This window comes from Podarcis cretensis (assembly GCF_951804945.1).
Source record: "Podarcis cretensis genome assembly, chromosome: 2".
NCBI classification, from domain to species: Eukaryota; Metazoa; Chordata; class Lepidosauria; order Squamata; family Lacertidae; genus Podarcis; species Podarcis cretensis.
Window position 1 is genome coordinate 110,230,100 of NC_137171.1, and position 9,580 is coordinate 110,239,679.

At 44.5% G+C, this 9,580-nt stretch overlaps 2 long non-coding RNA genes across 2 annotated transcripts; both read right to left on the minus strand.

Moving 5' to 3' along the window:
* Positions 1 to 2,970, minus strand: LOC307209209. Its single transcript, XR_013835424.1, has 3 exons — positions 1,754 to 2,970; positions 812 to 919; positions 1 to 500 (listed from the first exon to the last, which is right to left on the minus strand). It is a non-coding gene; the product is annotated as an uncharacterized lncRNA (long non-coding RNA).
* A 3,878-nt stretch (positions 2,971 to 6,848) lies between these two features.
* Positions 6,849 to 8,360, minus strand: LOC307209128. The gene is made up of 3 exons (XR_013835318.1): positions 8,166 to 8,360; positions 7,475 to 7,582; positions 6,849 to 7,170 (listed from the first exon to the last, which is right to left on the minus strand). It is a non-coding gene; the product is annotated as an uncharacterized lncRNA (long non-coding RNA).
* Between the last annotated feature and the right edge of the window lie 1,220 nt (positions 8,361 to 9,580).

Here is a 9,580-nt window from a genome sequence, read left to right on the forward strand (position 1 = left end):
GTTCCCGTGCTCGTGGAGGCTTCCCAATGCACTCAGGGTGCTGGAAAATCATCGGTCTAAGATATATGGCAGCTCTCCACAAATACAGAAGACTCCCCAAGTCACACAGTCAGCCACCATTTTGTGGAGGACGATGAGGCTGGTGGGTGTGGAACATCCCCTTAATGTGATTATTAGACGTGGCATCAGAATGTCTGCATGGGCTTTTGTCTGTCATTTGAATTGCAATGGCAGGAGGATGATCTGTCCTCCATCGAAAGGAAATGATATGAAACGTTCTAATATTATGTCTATCAAAGGAGAAAGATTGGTTACCCACCCTTTTACACGGATAGGCGAAAACAACTTTAGAATAGAATAGTAAGATCAGTCAAAACATAAGTCGCTATTACAGCATGATACTTTCTTTTTATCTCCCGATGTCACCTCTGTCCCACAGAGTTTTTTCGAACTGTCTTCACCACATTCTTTGACGTAATTAGTCAATTTGCCATTTTGTCCTGGAGAGAGAGAGATAAGTACTTAGGTTGATACTAACTAGTGAATGAAGAGAATTTTACTGAATTAGTCCATAGTTCATATCAAGAGAGAGAAAAGCTTTCCCCACATTTTAAACTTCATTTAAAAATATGCACTTAAATAGAATTTTGAATTTATTTTGCTAAAACTACTAAAATGTCAACATTAAAATAAAATGAACATTTATGAAAGATACATGTCCATTTTTTTAAATTTTTAGTTTTAAACTTATATCTCAGGTTATTCTAGCCCCAGCATAGAAAAAGGAAGATGGTTGACTGGAAAGACTTACCTGAAAATGTTTCTATCTTCAGGCAGAATGGTCCCATACATGTCTTCTCCTTCGGTTCGCATGGCTTGCCAGGCCCCTTTGAAGAGCACAGTCTGCATTTCACAGCGTCTGTTGTAACAGACAGCATTTCGTTTGTGAAGGGACCAATCAGTATTCAATGTCCAACTAAACTTGCATCTCTGTGTATAGATTAAGAGATGGAAATTGTTTGTGGCAAGCTCCTGGGCCCTGAGACTAGCAACACCTTCCACCTAGACAACTAGACCCTCTTTTCCAAAGATGGCACGATCTGTCCTGCAACCTGCAGTGTTCATGTTTTCATCAGGAGGCAGGAGAAAAGCAGCTTCCTTTCACAGGTAAAAGGGAAATTGAACTCTCCCCTGAAATGGGCTCCAAGGTACAGGATTTCACCTTAAGAACTTGATCTGCTGAATCGAAACAATCGTCAGTAGGGTTTTCTGCGGTTAGATGTGCTTGGATTCAGCCACAAACAGTGGGCTTTCCTCAGGAAAGTGTTGAGGCAAATGGAAAACCGCCTGGCTCTTTCCTCCAAAGCACAGGATGAGCAGCAGTGTGCATGAGCCCTGAATCTACTCAGCTATACACATACAGCAAGAGATGGGTGACGTGATTCACTTCTACAAACACAGGGAGCTGCCTTGTCTATTTTGCCCCATTATCAGGATGCTCCACTCTCTTCTCACTGAAATGTTCACCTGGAGATGATAGGTAGGGGATTAACTAGGGGCTTTCTCAATGGAAGGCATGTGCTCCAACACTGAACTATCACGTCCCCAATTTAGGAGGCATGTATTCCACTCTTGCCCCAAAGTACATCCCCACCAGTTGCTCCTAGATTTTACCTATACTTTTATCTATGTAAAGCAGTGTCTTATTCTTGTTTTACCTATTTTGGGATGGGGAATGGGGGGCAATACTTACCACCAGTCCTGAGCAAAAGCAGAACACAAAATGTAAGCAGCCAGACCTGAAGCAGATGTGGCCTTCGATAACCAAGAAACAAGCTCTGCTCCATTGGAATGCCTTTTGTATGGGGAGACAGCTTTGGAAGGCTAGCAGCTGAGGAATCGCAGGCTTTCAGGGCAGACAATAACACACTGCGCAGTTTGAGGAGCCGAGTTCAAGACATCCATTATATAAGGTGAAAAGGAACCTTCTTGGCTTCTTGCCTCATCCTGGTGGCCTTTAAATGTCCAAGGAGCCTCTGGCAATATCCTGGGTTGAGAGTGAAGAATAGCAAGGATGAAGGCAGTGGTTGCCTTGGGCCATTTCAGGCACAAAGTGCTGGTTGTTAGGACAAATCCAGATGGCCTGAGGGATCAGCTGAATGCTGCCCAGTACGTCCCAGATCTCATCTTTTGTGGAAGAATTGCTTGCTCCTTTCATTGGGTTCCCTGTTCAGCTCTGGGTTTCAATTGTGACACGAAGATGTTTTGAGGAACTAATAGTCCAATAGCCTGCATACTGGCTTGATCATCCATATTGCTAAAAAGTTCTGTTAGAAGGAGCTCACTTTTTTATTCTGTTGCTGCTCACAGCAGTATGAAAGGTGTGCACAAGTATGTTTCTCTGTCCACCTTCCATGAGTAATACATGGTGAAGGAATGATCACCGGGTGAGAAGCACACTTCCACCTGCCGGGTGTGGAGCACACTTCCACCCTCTCACAGGCCTCAGCTGTCTGACCACGTGACCTTAGGCTGTGGAGCACACTTCCACCCGCAGACAAAGCCACAGCTGTCTGAACTTTATGCCCTCTATCTAACCTTTGTTCTCTTAGTGGTCTGTTGTGCCCTGTCTGTGCCCTTTGTCTCCTTCGTCATACATGGTTCAAGGGGAAAATGACCCGGTGGAGACAGGTGCCAAAATAACTTTGTACCACCCCTCGATCTCAGGATTGGAAGATGTGTAAAGGTCACAGTCCAAAATCTATCTAACTGGTTTTGCATATTGTGCTAATAAAAAGAGCTTCGGCAGAGCTAGCTGGCAGCTTGCTTATGCACAGCTCACCTGCATTACCAACTCCTGCCTCGTGTCCTTCACTTCCCTTGGTCCTTTAATATTGCATCCATCTTAGACCATGTTCAAAGACATAGAACCTGGAAATCAAAGCAGGTGAGCCCATGTCATACATTTGCCTCCTCATGGATTTTTGTGGCTCCACAGAATTGGTTATAGATGCCAGTTTAACAAGTTATCAGTAGGTTTGTGTGGTAAAGTATCAATTTACCACCATCAGCTGAAGGGCAAGTTTTGCTACCACTGTTCCCAAGTGCAGTGATTGCCTTTCCTCTGATTGGAATGAATGATGACTCTTCACGTGCAGATAGAAAAATCTGGTAATAACTAGTAGCAACTGGTCAGCTTCTGAAAAACAATGGTTGCTTGGCTTGAGGAACCAGCTTCAACATAGCCATTCTATAAAGCCAATAGGAATCTTATTAGCATCTTAGGGCACCTGATCCTGATGGGGTTGGTGGTACCAGAAGCCTCTGGCAACATGCTGGGGTGTATGAGGAACAACAATGATGTGGGGAGTGTAGGTACCACTCCGACAGGAAGGTAAACGGTGTTTCCATGTGCTGCTCTGGTTTTGGTGTTCTGTTGCACCAGAAGCAGCTTAGTCGTGTTGGGCACATGACGCAGAAAAACTATGGACAAACGCCGGCTCCCTCAGCCTGTAAAGCAAGATGTGCGCCGCAACCCCAGATTCGTCTGCGACTGGACTTAACTGTCAGGGATCCTTTACCTTTACCGTTACTATTATTTAAGGCTAGGAGGAACCTTCTTGGCTTCTCCTCTCATGCTGATAAGCTTGAATGGTGCAAAGGTAAAAGGTAAAGGACCCCTGGACGGTTCAGTGCAGCCAAAGGCAGCTATGGTGCAGCACTCATCTCAGCTTTCAGGCGGAGGGAGCCGGAGTTTGTCCCCAGACAGCTTTCCGGGTCATGTGGCCTGCATGACTAAACTGCTTTTGGTGCAACAGGACACCGTGGAGCGCATGGAAACGCTGTTTACCTGCCCGCTACAGCGGAAACTATTTATCTACTTGCACTAGCGTGCTTTCGAATTGCTAGGCTGGTAGGAGCTGGGACAGAGCAACAGGAGCTCACCTATTGGCAAACCCAAGAGGCTCCATGGTTTAGACCACAGCACCACCGCATAAAGCCTCTGTGAATATGCTTGGGTGGCCCTGAAGAGGAACAGGGATGCGGGTAGTAATTCCTTAAGATGTTAGGTGCATAAAGTACTGATTTTTCAGACAAATCGAAATGGCTATACAGAATGTCCCAGGCTTCTATGAGCTCCTGATGCCAGAGTAGATTTTTCCATAGCCAATCAGGGCCTAGGGGCATATTTTCCCAGAACTAAAGGGTGTATGTGAATCCCCCTTCTGCTACAATAGTAAGTTTTTGCTGTTCCCAGTGATCCCATAACCAGAAAGAATAATAAAATACTTGCTTCTTAATATTGTTAAATCACTTTATCTTGCCCAGGGAAATCCAAATATTGGTAAGTGTTCTTTGGGCTTAAGTGAATTTGTAGTGGGCTGATTGACTAACAGTAGTATCACCTAGTCCACATCTTACCAACTTCTCCTCAAAACTATCACTGAGGACTTTGTTTGTTTTCCATACTCTGTGCATTGGAATAGACAACTAAGACCATTAGTCATTCCCTCCAGCTGCTTCCTTCTTTTGTTTGCTTGCCCTTTAGTAGGTTTCTCAGTTTCCTGTGCATCCATAAAGCACCAGCACCCCACACCAGTTGTACTTTCTCATTAAAATTCCCTCAGTCTTGAGGAAAGGAAAAGATAAGGTACAGTGATTTCTTTTGTGTTCGAGTTACAATAATTACACAGGAACCAAAGTAGAATACAGACCGCAACTTGATTTTTAAACTTTATTGAAAGGAAGCATGATGGTTTGCATGATGGTTGCTGCTGTCAAGAAGCAGGTTTTTTGCCTGTGTTTGCATAGATTTGGACACCATTTTGAAACCAGATGACAGACCGGAAGCAAAACAGAATACAGACCACAAGTTCATTTACAAACTTTATTGAAAGAAAGCATTGAAGGATCCAATAAAACAATATCACAAGGTATTATTCTTATGTTATTCTGCATGCAAAACTAGCAGTAATTTTAAATATTATTATTGAACTCTATGTTGATTGGCCACCTAGAACTCCCACCAGTCCAAACTACTTAAAAGCTTTGCTACGTTCCACTTGCATTGCAATGTTCAGGAAGGACAACAGAGAACAAACTCTCTCTGCCCAAGAAGCCTTGGAGCAGCAGGGTTCCATGAGCTCCAGGAAGAGAGGAATTTAGAATCTGGTGGACAGGGTCCAGGAGAAGCTCCATCTCCTTACCTGACCATCCTGCCCGTGAGTATAGGATGGGATGCTTTAACAAGGCAACTAAGGGCTGGCCAATCAGGACTGCTCCCAGATTTAGGTTGCATGCTGTTCTGCAAAATGTAAAATCACAGCCTAGAGATGGGATTTGTTGCTTTCCTATGCATGTTTAGAGATCACAGAGTTTTGAGTGCAAGATTGAGAGCAGTGAGGGAGGATATTGGTGTGAAAAGAGGTTTTTCAAAAATTGGTGCCCTAATCTGAAACAAAACATTGCAACCGTTTGGGGTAGATGCTTCTGCTCCAGAGCATGGAAGCACCACCCAAGTTTGTACTTGTATTTGCTTTCAATGAACTTTGTCACCATCCCTAGCACAGGTTAGTATATTTGATAACATCTTCTGTGGTTTGCCAAGTTCAAGCAGGGATTGGCGAGTGACAAAGAGACATGTCTATCAACTCTCCAAGGAACGTCCCACCCCACCCCAATACCCAAGTCAATTATGCACTTTTGCATGGGGAAGTTACTTTTCAAACTATCAGACAGTGAAGGAGTAGATAAATGAGTGAGCACAAATGAGTGGTACTCATCTCGTGAGCAGGAAGGAGAAATGAAGTTGCGTGTTGAGTTCCACAGTACCACCCCCCAAAAATTCACACATCACACGTTAATTTTTGTTTAAGGTTTTTGGCATAATTTTGGCCACAACTTTATTAAAATACAGAAAATGTGAGTGGTTGCTTAGGCATTGGTTATGACTATCTGTCCTTGCCCCCAAGGACAGAGCTGGCACTTCCGGGCACCTCGGAAGCCAGCGTGGGAAACAAGTATTGGGAGAGAAATGAGGCTGGGAATCAGTCCAACACCACTCACCCTCATGTTCCGGTGGGGCTTGCACGGCCCAAGCCCGGCACCACGGACAAGGATGAAAGAATGGCAAGCCCCTGGATTCCTTTAACGGAATTCCCATTCGCATCATTTGGAGGGATATGCACCTTACCCCTCCAATCACCAATTTAACCAATGCCTAACCGCCAACCTTACAAGTTGTGACGATTTGCTACACAGTAGGCAAAAACCAAATGGCAACAGCCAATCAGCCAAATGGCAAAATTCCTACCAGGCCCCCGCTCAAAGGCGAACGACCCCATGACAGGCATAGCAAAGTCAAATGAACCCAAGAACCACCCTATAAAAGGGGAGGGGGGGCGGGAGATCCGATGCAAAACGGCCAAGAGGGCATCCTCTCGTCTGTCCCCTATATTTATAGACTCTGACCCCTCCTCCGAATTGGCAACACTCAAAATTCCCCAGCAACCCATTTAACCCTTACAGGCTTGGGTTCTCACCAAATTTTGCCTAGTCATGATGGTGGCCTGTTCCCCCAACCGCAACACATGCTCTCTGCTAGTGAGAACACGCTTTGTGAACTGAATGAGCGTTTGATTAACAAGTATGGCTAGCCAAATTGGGGGGTTTCCTGTGCTCATGGAGGCTTCCCAATGCACTTAGGGTGCTGGTAAATCATTGGTCTAAGATTTATGGCAGCCCTCCGCAAATACAGAAGACTCCCCAGGTCACACAGTCAGCCACCATTTTGTGGAGGACGATGAGGCTGTTGGGTGTAGAACATCCCCTGAATGTGATTTTTGGACGTGGCATCAGAATATTTGTGTGGGGCTTTTGTCTGTCATTTGACTTGAATTCATTGAAAGGAAAGGATATGAAATCTTCTAATATTACGTCTCTCAAAGGAGAAAGAGAAGGAGAAAGATTTGTTACCCACCCTTTTACCATGAGGTTTCTGGATAGGCATAAAGAACTTAAGAATAGAATAGTAAGATCAGTCAAAACATAAGTCAGTATGGCAGCATGCTACTGTCTTTTTCACTTTCCCTGGCATCACTTTTCCACAGAATTCTTTCCAACTGTCAGCACCACATTCTTTGACATAATTAATCACTTCACCGCTTTGACCTGGCAAGAGAAAGAAAAGTACTTATGTTGATATTAACTAGCGAATGAAGAGAATTTTACTGAATTAGTCCATAGTCTGTATCAAGAGATACTCCACATCAAAGTAAATTACATTTTAGACATCATTTTAAAATGTGCACTCAAACAGAATTTTGAATTTATGCTGCTAAATGTCAACATTAAAATAAAATAAAGTTAAAACTTATGAAAGATACATGTCCTTTAAAAAAAAACCAACCCTTAAATCTCAGGTCGTCCTAGTCCCAGCATAGAAAAAGGAAGGATGTCGACAAGAAATACTTACCATAAGTCTCTACCATAATACAGAATGGTCCCTCACATTTCTTCCCCTTCGGTTCGCATGGCTTGCCAGGACTAAGTGACCTGCATTTTCTGCAGTTCACAGCATCTGCTGTAAGAGACAGCATTTCATTTGGGTAGGAACCAACCAATATTCAATGTCCTAAACCACCAAAATCCTGCTGGCACACATAGCTGTCAGAATCGATCCCAGAACAACAATAGAAGAATGCTTTCCCCCTTGGAAAGTGAGACTAAATTTGCATTTCTGTGTATAGATTAAGAGATGGAAATTGTACGCAAATTTGTGGTAAAAGGGAGGTTGAACTCTACCCTGAAATTGGCTCAAAGGTACAGAATTCCACCTTGAGAACTGGCTTTAACCTAGAAGTTGCTGAATTACAACTTATCACTAAACTGAAAACTATGTATAGACCTCATCTTAATAGAGATATTAGATTCCTGTCTCATTACATATGCTAATCATCTGCATACTATCCCTTGCTTTTTCCTGCAGGACTAACTGCAGTCGTTAACAGTTGTCAGCAGGTTTACCAAACCCATTGAGTCAATCACCCACCTCCTACTACCCTCCTGAGAAAAACCCCTCCCCACCCTCCCACTATATATAAGGGTCGGGTGACTTCTGTTTCAGTGTACCTATTCAGGGACTGGTGGGTGGGGATCATACTTACCTCCAGTCCTGAAGCAAAGCAGAACACAGAACGTAAGTAGCCAGACCTGAACGAAACGTTGGCCGCGGTTCTCAAGAAACAAGCTCTGCCCCATCGGAAAAACCTTCTTGTATAAAACCTTTTTGCTTTTGAAGGCTGACAGCAGAGAGACGGCAAGCTTTCAGGGCAGATCAGTATTAGTTGCTGAAGCTCTGGTCAGGAACACGCTGCTCACTTTGAGGAGCCGGGTTCAATATATCCATTATATACGGCTGAGAGGAACCCTCTTGGCTCCTCGCCTCATCCTGGTGGCCTTGAAAGGTCCAAGGAGCCTCTGGCAACATCCTTGGGTCACTCGGATGGGCAGCGGAGAGTGAAGGCGACGGTTGTCTTGGGCCCTTTCAGGCATAAAGTGCTGATTGTTAGGACAAATCCAAATGGACTGAGGGATCAGCTGAATGGTGTAAAAATGTCCCGGACCTCAGCGGATGCCTGATGCTATCTCACGAGGGTTTTCTATCCAGCTCCAGGTTTCAATTGTAATAGTACAATGTGCCGAGCAGGCAACTCTCAACCAGCCTGCAGATCTATTATTATTATTATTATTATTATTATTATTATTATTATTATTATTTATACCTCACCATCTGGCTGGGCTTCCCCAGCCATTCTGGGCGGCTTCCAACAAAATATTAAAATACAGTAATGCATCAAACATTAAAAGCTTCCCTAAACAGGGCTGTCTTCTAAAAGTCTGGTAGTTGTTGTTCTCTTTGACATCTGGTGGGAGGGCGTTCCACAGGGTGGGAGCCACAACCGAGAAGGCCCTCTGCCTGGTTCCCTGTAACATGGCTTCTCGCAGTGAGGGAACCACCAGAAGGCTCTTGGCACTGGACCTCAATGTCCAGGCAGAACAATGGGGGTGGAGATGCTCCTTCAGATATACTGGACCGAGGCCGTTTAGGGCTTTAAAGGTCAGCACCAACACTTTGAAATGTGCTTGGAAACGTACTGGGAGCCAATGCAGGTCTTTCAAGACCAGTGTTATGTGGTCTCAGTGGCCGCTCCCAGTCACCAGTCTAGCTGCTGCATTCTGGCTTAGTTGTAGTTTCTGGGTCACATTAAAAGGTAGCCCCACGTAGAGCACATTGCAGTAGTCCAAGCGAGAGATAACCAGAGCATGCACTGTTACTGGTTTCAGAACTCACAGGGTTAAGGAGTTCTGAGTGACGTCTCTCCATTCCTGAGGCGTGACCAGAAGGTGGGAGTGGCTTTATCTCACTGCCTGTTCTGTCTCTGCGTCCGAAAGAGACGGAAGCAAAATGTGTGAGCTGAGTCCAGGAAAGCTCCGTAATTGTTTAACTGCTTGAATAAAGAATGAGTTATAAACACACTGACGCCTAGGTGTGTTTGATCTGTTTAACACCGGGGAGCAA